Genomic DNA, 9,497 nt, shown 5'->3' with positions numbered 1-9,497 from the left:
GAACTCGCCCAACTTTCAGTACTTTTGTTTTCGAAGTTTAGTTCGAAATACTTCTGATGGTGTCACTGCCTGAACAAGACGCTGCGCAGGCGCCGTGGCTTATTTGATTAAAGCGCCTGTCTAGTAAACCGGAGATCCTGAGTTCAAATCCCACCGGTGCCTCGAGAGTCAAGACAAACATCTCTCTAGCTTTTTGTTTTCGAAGTTTGGTTCGAAATACTTCTGATGGTGTCACTGCCTGAACAACAGGCTGCGCAGGCGCCGTGGCTTAGTTGGTTAAAGCACCTGTCTAGTAAACAGGAGATCGTGAGTTCGAATCTCACCGGTGCCTCGAGAGTCAAGACTAACGTCTCTCTAGATTTTTGTTTTCGAAGTATATTTCGAAATACTTCTGATGGTGTCACTGCCTGAACAAGACGCTGTGCAGGCGCCGTGGCTTAGTTAGTTAAAGCGCCTGTCCAGTAAACAGGAGATCGTGAGTTCGAATCTCACCGGTGCCTCGAGAGTCAAGACTAACGTCTCTCTAGTTTTTTTGTTTTCGAAGTTTAGTTCGAAATACTTCTGATGGTGTCACTGCCTGAACAAGAGGCTGCGCAGGTGTCGTGGCTTAGTTAGTTAAAGCGCCTGTCTAGTAAACAGGAGATAATGGATTCGAATCTCACCGGTGCCTCGAGAGTCAAGACAAACGTCTCTCTAGTTTCTTTTGTTTTCGAAGTTTAGTTCGAAATACTTCTGATGGTGTCACTGCCTGAACAAGACGCGGCGCAGGCGCCGTGGCTTAGTTGGTTGAAGCGCCTGTCTAGTAAACAAAAAATCGTGAGTTCGAATCTCACCGGTGCTTCGGGAGTCAAGACTAACATCTCTCCAGTTTTTTGTTTTCGAAGTTAAGTTCGAAATACTTCTCATGGTGTCACTGCCTGAACAAGACGCTGCGCAGGCGCCGTGGCTTAGTTAGATAAAGCGCCTGTCTAGTAATTAGGAGATCGTGAGTTCGAATCTCACTGGTTCCTCCAGAGTCATGACAAACGTCTCTCTAGTTTTTTGTTTTCGAAGTTTAGTTCGAAATTCTTCTGATGGTGTCACTGCCTGAACAAGACGCTGCGCAGGCGCCGTGGCTTAGTTGGTTAAAGTGCCTGTCTAGTAAACAGGAGATCGTGAGTTCGAATCTCACCGGTGCCTCGAGAGTCAAGACAAACATCTCTCTAGTTTTTTTGTTTTCGAAGTTTAGTTAGAAATACTTCTGATGGTGTCACTGCCTGAACAAGGCGCTGCGCAGGCGCCGTGGCTTAGTTGGTTAAACCGCCTGTCTAGTAAACAGGAGATCGTGAGTTCGAATCTCACCAGTGCCTCGAGAGTCAAGACTAACGTCTCTCTAGATTTTTGTTTTCGAAGTATATTTCGAAATACTTCTGATGGTGTCACTGCCTGAACAAGACGCTGTGCAGGCGCCGTGGCTTAGTTAGTTAAAGCGCCTGTCCAGTAAACAGGTGATCGTGAGTTCGAATCTCACCGGTGCCTCGAGAGTCAAGACTAACGTCTCTCTAGTTTTTTTGTTTTCGAAGTTTAGTTCGAAATACTTCTGATGGTGTCACTGCCTGAACAAGAGGCTGCGTAGGTGTTGTGGCTTAGTTAGTTAAAGCGCCTGTCTAGTAAACAGGAGATAATGGATTCGAATCTCACCGGTGCCTCGAGAGTCAAGACAAACGTCTCTCTAGTTTTTTCGTTTTCGAAGTTTAGTTCGAAATACTTCTGATGGTGTCACTGCCTGAACAAGACGCTGCGCAGGCGCCGTGGCTTAGTTGGTTGAAGCGCCTGTCTAGTAAACAAAAAATCGTGAGTTCGAATCTCACCGGTGCTTCGGGAGTCAAGACTAACATCTCTCCAGTTTTTTGTTTTCGAAGTTAAGTTCGAAATACTTCTGATGGTGTCACTGCCTGAACAAGACGCTGCGCAGGCGCCGTGGCTTAGTTAGATAAAGCGCCTGTCTAGTAATTAGGAGATCGTGAGTTCGAATCTCACTGGTTCCTCCAGAGTCAAGACAAACGTCTCTCTAGTTTTTTGTTTTCGAAGTTTAGTTCGAAATACTTCTGATGGTGTCACTGCCTGAACAAGACGCTGCGCAGGCGCCGTGGCTTAGTCAGTTAAAGTGCCTGTCTAGTAAACAGGAGATCGTGAGTTCGAATCTCACCGGTGCCTCGAGAGTCAAGACAAACATCTCTGTAGTTTTTTGTTTTCGAAGTTTAGTTAGAAATACTTCTGATGGTGTCACTGCCTGAACAAGGCGCTGCGCAGGCGCCGTGGCTTAGTTGGTTAAACCGCCTGTCTAGTAAACAGGAGATCGTGAGTTCGAATCTCACCAGTGCCTCGAGAGTCAAGACTAACGTCTCTCTAATTTTTTTGTTTTCGAAGTTTAGTTCGAAATACTTCTGATGGTGTCACTGCCTGAACATGACGCTGCACAGGTGCCGTGGCTTAGTTGGTTAAAGCGCCTGTCTAGTAAACAGGAGATCGTGAGTTCGAATCTCACCGGTGCCTCGAGAGTCAAGACAAACGTCTCTCTAGCTTTTTGTTCTCGAAGTTTAGTTCGAAATACTTCTGATGGTGTCACTGCCTGAACAAGGCACTGCGCAGGCGCCGTGGCTTAGTTAGTTAAAGCGCCTGTCTAGAAAACAGGAGATCGTGAGTTCGAATCTCACCGGTGCCTCGAGAGTCAAGACAAACGGCTCTCTAGTTTTTTTTTTGTTTTCGAAGTATTGTTCGAAATACTTCTGATGGTGTCACTGCCTGAGAGAGACGCTGCGCGGGCGCCGTGGCTTAGTTGGTTAAAGCGCCTGTCTAGTAAACAGGAGATCATTTGTTCGAATCACACCGGTGTCTCGAGAGTCAAGACTAACGTCTCTCTAGTTTTTTTTTGTTTTCGAAGTATTGTTCGAAATACTTCTGATGGTGTCACTGCCTGAACAAGACGCTGCGCAGGTGCCGTGGCTTAGTTAGTTAAAGCGCCTGTCTAGTAAACAGGAGATAATGGGTTCGAATCTCACCGGTGCCTCGAGAGTCAAGACAAACGTCTCTCTAGTTTTTTTTTGTTTTCGAAGTTTAGTTCGAAATAATTCTGATGGTGTCACTGCCTGAACAAGACGCTGCGCAGGCGCTGTGGCTTAGTTGGTTGAAGCGCCTGTCTAGTAAACAAAAAATCGTGAGTTCGAATCTCACCGGTGCTTCGGGAGTCAAGACTAACATCTCTCCAGTTTTTTGTTTTCGAAGTTAAGTTCGAAATACTCCTGATGGTGTCACTGCCTGAACAAGACGCTGCGCAGGCGCCGTGGCTTAGTTAGATAAAGCGCCTGTCTAGTAATTAGGAGATCGTGAGTTCGAATCTCACTGGTTCCTCGAGAGTCAAGACAAACGTCTCTCTAGTTTTTTGTTTTCGAAGTTTAGTTCGAAATATTTCTGATGGTGTCACTGCCTGAACAAGACGCTGCGCAGGCGCCGTGGCTTAGTTGGTTAAAGTGCCTGTCTAGTAAACAGGAGATCGTGAGTTCGAATCTCACCGGTGCCTCGAGAGTCAAGACAAACATCTCTCTAGTTTTTTGTTTTCGAAGTTTAGTTCGAAATACTTCTGATGGTGTCACTGCCTGAAGATGACGCTGCACAGGTGCCGTGGCTTAGTTGGTTGAAGCGCCTGTCTAGTAAACAAAAAATCGTGAGTTCGAATCTCACCGGTGCTTCGGGAGTCAAGACTAACATCTCTCCAGTTTTTTGTTTTCGAAGTTAAGTTCGAAATACTTCTGATGGTGTCACTGCCTGAACAAGACGCTGCGCAGGCGCCGTGGCTTAGTTAGATAAAGCGCCTGTCTAGTAATTAGGAGATCGTGAGTTCGAATCTCACTGGTTCCTTGAGAGTCAAGACAAACGTCTCTCTAGTTTTTTGTTTTCGAAGTTTAGTTCGAAATATTTCTGATGGTGTCACTGCCTGAACAAGACGCTGCGCAGGCGCCGTGGCTTAGTTGGTTAAACCGCCTGTCTAGTAAACAGGAAATCGTGAGTTCGAATCTCACCGGTGCCTCGAGAGTCAAGACTAACGTCTCTCTAGTTTTTTTGTTTTCGAAGTTTAGTTCGAAATACTTCTGATGGTGTCACTGCCTGAACAAGGCGCTGCGCAGGCGCCGTGGCTTAGTTGGTTAAACCGCCTGTCTAGTAAACAGGAAATCGTGAGTTCGAATCTCACCGGTGCATCGAGAGTCAAGACTAACGTCTCTCTAATTTTTTTGTTTTCGAAGTTTAGTTCGAAATACTTCTGATGGTGTCACTGCCTGAACATGACGCTGCACAGGTGCCGTGGCTTAGTTGGTTAAAGCGCCTGTCTAGTAAACAGGAGATCGTGAGTTCGAATCTCACCGGTGCCTCGAGAGTCAAGACAAACGTCTCTCTAGCTTTTTGTTCTCGAAGTTTAGTTCGAAATACTTCTGATGGTGTCACTGCCTGAACAAGACACTGCGCAGGCGCCGTGGCTTAGTTAGTTAAAGCGCCTGTCTAGAAAACAGGAGATCGTGAGTTCGAATCTCACCGGTGCCTCGGTAGTCAAGACTGACGTCTCTCTAGTTTCTTGTTTTCGAACATTCATGACTTTTTTGCGCAAACACGTACACGGACTCAAGGAAAAGAGGCAAACAACACGGGCGCCCGTGTTGTTTGCCTCTTTTCCTTGTGTCCGTGGACGTCTTTGCGCAAAGAAGTCATGATCGAATACCAACTCGCCTATTTTTCAGTACTTTTGTTTTCGAAGTTTAGTTCGAAATACTTCTGATGGTGTCACTGCCTGAGCAAAACGCTGTGCAGGCGCCGTGGCTGAGTTAGTTAAAGCGCCTGTCTAATGAACAGGAGATCGTGAGTTCGAATCTCACCGGTGCCTCGAGAGTCAAAACAAACGGCTCTCTAGTTTTTTGTTTACGAAGTTTCGCTCGAAATACTTCTGAAGGTGTGACTGCCTGAACAAGACGCTGCGCAGGTGCCGTGGCTTAGTTGGTTAAAGCGCCTGTCTAGTAAACAGGAGATCGTGAGTTCGAATCTCACCGGTGCCTCGAGAGTGAAGACTAGCATCTCTCTAGTTTTTTGTTTTCGAAGTATAGTTCCAAATACTTCTGATGGTGTCACTGCCTGAACAAGACGCTGCGCAGGCGCCGTGGCTTCTCCAGATAAAGCGCCTGTCTAGCAAACAGGAGATCGTGAGTTCGAATCTCACCGGTGCCTCGAGGGTCAAGATATATTTGTCTCTAGTTTTTTTGTTTTTGAAGTATTATATAAAATGCTTCTAATGGTGTCACTGCCTGAAGAAGATGCTGCGCAGTCACCGTGTCTTAGTTCGTTATCTCACCTGTCTAGTAAACAGGAGATAGGGAGCTCGAATCTCACCGGTACCTCGGAGACAAGACAAATTTCTGTGTAATTTTTTGTTTTCGAAGTATAGTTCGAAATACTTCTAATGGTGTCACTGCCTCAACAAGACGACGCGCAGGCGCCATGGCTTACTTGGTTAAAGCGCCTGCCTAGTAAACAAGAGATCGTGAGTTCGAATCTCACCGGTGCTTCGAGAGTAAAGACAAACGTCTCTCTAGTTTTTGTTTTCGAAGTTTAGTTCGAAATACTTCTGATGGTGTCACTGACTGAACAAGGCGCTGCGCAGGCGCCGTGGCTCAGTTAGTTAAAGCGCGTGTCTAGTAAACAAGAGATCGTGAGTTCGAATCTCACCGGTGCCTCAAGAGTCAAGACAAACGGCTCTCTAGTTTTTTTTGTTTTCGAAGTATTGTTCGAAATACTTCTGATGGTGTCACTGCCTGAGAGAGACGCTGCGCGGGCGCCGTGGCTTAATTGGTTAAAGCGCCTGTCTAGTAAACAGGAGATCATTTGTTCGAATCTCACCGGTGCCTCGAGAGTCAAGACAAACGTCTCTCTAGTTTTTTGTTTTCGAAGTATAATTTAAAATGCTTCTAATGGTGTCACTGCCTGAAGAAGATGCTGCGCAGTCACCGTGTCTTAGTTTTTTATCTCACCTGTCTAGTAAACAGGAGATAGTGAGCTCAAATCTCACCAGTACCTCGAAAGACAAGACTAACGTCTCTCTAGTTTTTTGTTTTCGAAGTATAGTTCGAAATACTTCTGATGGTGTCACTGCCTGAACAAGACGCTGCAGGCGCCGTGGCTTAGTTAGTTGAAACGCCTGTCTAGTAAACAGGAGATCGTGAGTTCAAATCTCACCGGTGCCTCGAGAGTCAAGACAAACGTCTCTCTAGTTTTTTGTTTTCGAAGTGTACTTCGAAATACTTCTGATGGTGTCACTGCCTGAACAAGACGCTACAGGCGCCGTGGCTTAGTTGGTTAAAGCGCCCGTCTTGTAAACAGGAGATCGTGAGTTCGAATCTCACCGGTGCCTCGAGAGTCAAGACTAACGTCTCTCTAGATTTTTGTTTTCGAAGTATAGTTCGAAATACTTCTGATGGTGTCACTGCCTGAGCAAAACGCTGCGAAGGCGCCGTGGCTGTGTTAGTTAAAGCGCCTGTCTAATGAACAGGAGATCGTGAGTTCGAATTTCACCGGTGCCTCGAGAGTCAAAACATACGGCTCTCTAGTTTTTTGTTTACGAAGTTTCGCTCGAAATACTTCTGATGGTGTCACTGCCTTAACAAGACGCTGCGCAGGCACCGTGGCTTAGTTGGTTAAAGCGCCTGTGTAGTAAACAGGAGATCGCGAGTTCGAATCACACCGGTGCCTCGAGAGTCAAGACTAACGTCTCTCTAGATTTTTGTTTTCGAAGTATAGTTCGAAATACTTCTGATGGTGTCACTGCCTGAACAAGACGCTGTGCAGGCGCCGTGGCTTAGTTGGTTAAAGCGCCTGTCTAGTAAACAGGAAATCGTGAGTTCGAATCTCACCGGTGCTTCGGGAGTCAAGACTAACATCTCTCCAGTTTTTTGTTTTCGAAGCTTAGTTCGAAATACTTCTGATGGTGTCACTGCCTGAACAAGACGCTGCGCAGGCGCCGTGGCTTGGTTAGTTAAAGCGCCTGTCTAGTAATTAGGAGATCGTGAGTTCGAATCTCACCGGTGCCTCGAGAGTCAAGACAAACATCTCTCTAGTTTTTTTTGTTTTCGAAGTTTAGTTAGAAATACTTCTGATGGTGTCACTGCCTGAACAACCCGCTGCGCAGGCGCCGTGGCTTAGTTGGTTAAAGCGCCTGTCTAGTAAACAGGAGATCGTGAGTTCGAATCTCACCGGTGTCTCGAGAGTCGAGACTCACGGCTCTCTAGTTTTTTTGTTTTCGAAGTTTAGTTCGAAATACTTCTGATGGTGTCACTGCCTGAAAAAAACGCTGCGCAGGCGCCGTGGCTGAGTTAGTTAAAGCGCCTGTCTAATAAACAGGAGATCGTGAGTTCGAATCTCACTGGTGCCTCGAGAGTCAAGACAAACCTCTCTCTAGTTTTGTTGTTTTTGAAGTATGATTTAAAATGCTTCTAATGGTGTCACTGCCTGAAGAAGATGCTGCGCAGTCACCGTGTTTTAGTTCGTTATCTCACCTGTCTAGTAAACAGGAGATAGTGAGCTCGAATCTCACCGGTACCTCGAGAGACAAGACAAATTTCTCTGTAATTTTTTTGTTTTCGAAGTATAGTTCGAAATACTTCTGATGGTGTCACTGCCTGAACAAGACGCTGCGCAGGCGCCGTGGCTTAGTTGGTTAAAGCGCCTGTCTAGTAAACAGGAGATCGTGAGTTCGAATCTCACCGGTGCCTCGAGAGTCAAGACTAACGTCTTTCTAGTTTTTTTGTTTTCGAAGTTTAGTTCGAAATACTTCTGATGGTGTCACTGCCTGAACAAGAGGCTGCGCAGGTGCCATGGCTTAGTTGGTTAAAGCGCATGTCTAGTAAACAGGAGATCGAGAGTTCGATCTCACCGGTGCCTCGAGAGTGAAGACTAACGTCTCTCTAGTTTTCTTGTTTTCGAAGTATAGTTCGAAATACTTCTTATGGTGTGACTGCCTGAACACGACGCTGCGCAGGCGCCGTGGCTTAGTTAGTTAAAGCGCCTGTCTAGCAAACAGGAGATCGTGAGTTCGAATCTCACCGGTGCCTCGAGAGTCAAGGCAAACGTCTCTCTAGTTTTTTGTTTTCGAACATTCATGACTTTTTGCGCAAACACGTACACGGACTCAAGGAAAAGAGGCAAACGACACGGGCGCCCGTGTTGTTTGCCTATTTTTCCTTGAGTCCGTGTACGTGTTTGCGCAAAGTCATGATCGAGTACCAACTCGCCCAACTTTCAGTACTTTTGATTTCGAGGTTTAGCTCGAAATACTTCTGATAGTGTGACTGCCTGAACAAGACGCTGCGCAGGCGCCGTGGCTTAGTTAGTTAAAGCGCGTGTCTAGTAAACAGGAGATCGTGAGTTCGAATCTCACCGGTGCCTTGAGAGTCAAGGCAACCGTCTCTCTAGTTTTTTGTTTTCGAAGTTTAGTTTGAAATTCTTCTGATGGTGTGACGGCCTGAACAAGACGCTGAGCAGGCGCCGTGGCTTAGTTAGGTAAAGCGCCTGTCTAGTAAACAGGAGATCGTGAGTTCGAATCTCACCGGTGCCTCGAGAGTGAAGACTAGCGTCTCTCTTGTTTTTGTTTTCGAAGTATAGTTCCAAATACTTCTGATGGTGTCACTGCCTGAACAAGACGCTGCGCAGGCGCCGTAGCTTCTCCAGATAAAGCGCCTGTCTAGTAAACAGGATATCGTGAGTTCGAATCTCACCGGTGCCTCGAGGGTCATGACAAACGTCTCTCTAGTTTTTTTGTTTTCGAAGTTTAGTTCGAAATTCTTCTGATGGTGTCACTGCCTGAACAAGACGCTGCGCAGGCGCCGTGGCTTAGTTGGTTAAAGTGCCTGTCTAGTAAACAGGAGATCGTGAGTTCGAATCTCACCGGTGCCTCGAGAGTCAAGACAAACATCTCTCTAGTCTTTTTGTTTTCGAAGTTTAGTTAGAAATACTTCTGATGGTGTCACTGCCTGAACAAGGCGCTGCGCAGGCGCCGTGGCTTAGTTGGTTAAACCGCCTGTCTAGTAAACAGGAGATCGTGAGTTCGAATCTCACCAGTGCCTCGAGAGTCAAGACAAACGTCTCTCTAGTTTTTTTCGTTTTCGAAGTTTAGTTCGAAATACTTCTGATGGTGTCACTGCCTGAACAAGACGCTGCGCAGGCGCCGTGGCTTAGGTGGTTGAAGCGCCTGTCTAGTAAACAAAAAATCGTGAGTTCGAATCTCACCGGTGCTTCGGGAGTCAAGACTAACATCTCTCCAGTTTTTTGTTTTCGAAGTTAAGTTCGAAATACTTCTGATGGTGTCACTGCCTGAACAAGACGCTGCGCAGGCGCCGTGGCTTAGTTAGATAAAGCGCCTGTCTAGTAATTAGGAGATCGTGAGTTCGAATCTCACTGGTTCCTCCAGAGTCAAGACAAACGTC

General features: G+C 46.5%; 20 non-coding genes across 20 annotated transcripts; all 20 read left to right on the top strand.

Annotated features, from left to right (window-relative positions):
- The first annotated feature begins 257 nt into the window (after positions 1-257).
- On the top strand, positions 258-331 carry TRNAT-AGU (transfer RNA threonine (anticodon AGU)). The gene has a single exon. It is a non-coding gene; the product is annotated as a tRNA-Thr (tRNA).
- Positions 332-426: 95 nt separating this feature from the next.
- On the top strand, positions 427-500 carry TRNAT-AGU (transfer RNA threonine (anticodon AGU)). The gene has a single exon. It is a non-coding gene; the product is annotated as a tRNA-Thr (tRNA).
- Positions 501-1,105: 605 nt separating this feature from the next.
- TRNAT-AGU (transfer RNA threonine (anticodon AGU)) lies at positions 1,106-1,179 on the top strand. Its single transcript has one exon. It is a non-coding gene; the product is annotated as a tRNA-Thr (tRNA).
- Positions 1,180-2,122: 943 nt separating this feature from the next.
- Positions 2,123-2,196, top strand: TRNAT-AGU (transfer RNA threonine (anticodon AGU)). Its single transcript has one exon. It is a non-coding gene; the product is annotated as a tRNA-Thr (tRNA).
- A 265-nt stretch (positions 2,197-2,461) lies between these two features.
- Positions 2,462-2,535, top strand: TRNAT-AGU (transfer RNA threonine (anticodon AGU)). The gene has a single exon. It is a non-coding gene; the product is annotated as a tRNA-Thr (tRNA).
- A 95-nt stretch (positions 2,536-2,630) lies between these two features.
- TRNAS-AGA (transfer RNA serine (anticodon AGA)) lies at positions 2,631-2,704 on the top strand. Its single transcript has one exon. It is a non-coding gene; the product is annotated as a tRNA-Ser (tRNA).
- A 781-nt stretch (positions 2,705-3,485) lies between these two features.
- TRNAT-AGU (transfer RNA threonine (anticodon AGU)) lies at positions 3,486-3,559 on the top strand. The gene has a single exon. It is a non-coding gene; the product is annotated as a tRNA-Thr (tRNA).
- Positions 3,560-4,332: 773 nt separating this feature from the next.
- On the top strand, positions 4,333-4,406 carry TRNAT-AGU (transfer RNA threonine (anticodon AGU)). Its single transcript has one exon. It is a non-coding gene; the product is annotated as a tRNA-Thr (tRNA).
- Positions 4,407-4,501: 95 nt separating this feature from the next.
- TRNAS-AGA (transfer RNA serine (anticodon AGA)) lies at positions 4,502-4,575 on the top strand. Its single transcript has one exon. It is a non-coding gene; the product is annotated as a tRNA-Ser (tRNA).
- A 263-nt stretch (positions 4,576-4,838) lies between these two features.
- Positions 4,839-4,912, top strand: TRNAI-AAU (transfer RNA isoleucine (anticodon AAU)). Its single transcript has one exon. It is a non-coding gene; the product is annotated as a tRNA-Ile (tRNA).
- Positions 4,913-5,007: 95 nt separating this feature from the next.
- TRNAT-AGU (transfer RNA threonine (anticodon AGU)) lies at positions 5,008-5,081 on the top strand. The gene has a single exon. It is a non-coding gene; the product is annotated as a tRNA-Thr (tRNA).
- Positions 5,082-6,356: 1,275 nt separating this feature from the next.
- On the top strand, positions 6,357-6,430 carry TRNAT-UGU (transfer RNA threonine (anticodon UGU)). The gene has a single exon. It is a non-coding gene; the product is annotated as a tRNA-Thr (tRNA).
- Positions 6,431-6,525: 95 nt separating this feature from the next.
- TRNAI-AAU (transfer RNA isoleucine (anticodon AAU)) lies at positions 6,526-6,599 on the top strand. Its single transcript has one exon. It is a non-coding gene; the product is annotated as a tRNA-Ile (tRNA).
- A 264-nt stretch (positions 6,600-6,863) lies between these two features.
- TRNAT-AGU (transfer RNA threonine (anticodon AGU)) lies at positions 6,864-6,937 on the top strand. The gene has a single exon. It is a non-coding gene; the product is annotated as a tRNA-Thr (tRNA).
- Positions 6,938-7,203: 266 nt separating this feature from the next.
- Positions 7,204-7,277, top strand: TRNAT-AGU (transfer RNA threonine (anticodon AGU)). The gene has a single exon. It is a non-coding gene; the product is annotated as a tRNA-Thr (tRNA).
- Positions 7,278-7,373: 96 nt separating this feature from the next.
- Positions 7,374-7,447, top strand: TRNAI-AAU (transfer RNA isoleucine (anticodon AAU)). The gene has a single exon. It is a non-coding gene; the product is annotated as a tRNA-Ile (tRNA).
- Positions 7,448-7,713: 266 nt separating this feature from the next.
- On the top strand, positions 7,714-7,787 carry TRNAT-AGU (transfer RNA threonine (anticodon AGU)). Its single transcript has one exon. It is a non-coding gene; the product is annotated as a tRNA-Thr (tRNA).
- A 265-nt stretch (positions 7,788-8,052) lies between these two features.
- Positions 8,053-8,126, top strand: TRNAA-AGC (transfer RNA alanine (anticodon AGC)). The gene has a single exon. It is a non-coding gene; the product is annotated as a tRNA-Ala (tRNA).
- A 429-nt stretch (positions 8,127-8,555) lies between these two features.
- TRNAT-AGU (transfer RNA threonine (anticodon AGU)) lies at positions 8,556-8,629 on the top strand. Its single transcript has one exon. It is a non-coding gene; the product is annotated as a tRNA-Thr (tRNA).
- A 264-nt stretch (positions 8,630-8,893) lies between these two features.
- Positions 8,894-8,967, top strand: TRNAT-AGU (transfer RNA threonine (anticodon AGU)). Its single transcript has one exon. It is a non-coding gene; the product is annotated as a tRNA-Thr (tRNA).
- Positions 8,968-9,497: the final 530 nt, after the last annotated feature.

This window comes from Rhipicephalus microplus, unplaced genomic scaffold, assembly GCF_043290135.1.
Source record: "Rhipicephalus microplus isolate Deutch F79 unplaced genomic scaffold, USDA_Rmic scaffold_62, whole genome shotgun sequence".
Taxonomy (NCBI): domain Eukaryota; kingdom Metazoa; phylum Arthropoda; class Arachnida; order Ixodida; family Ixodidae; genus Rhipicephalus; species Rhipicephalus microplus.
Note: the sequence above shows the minus strand (reverse complement) of the source record. Positions and strands in the feature narration are given on the sequence as shown.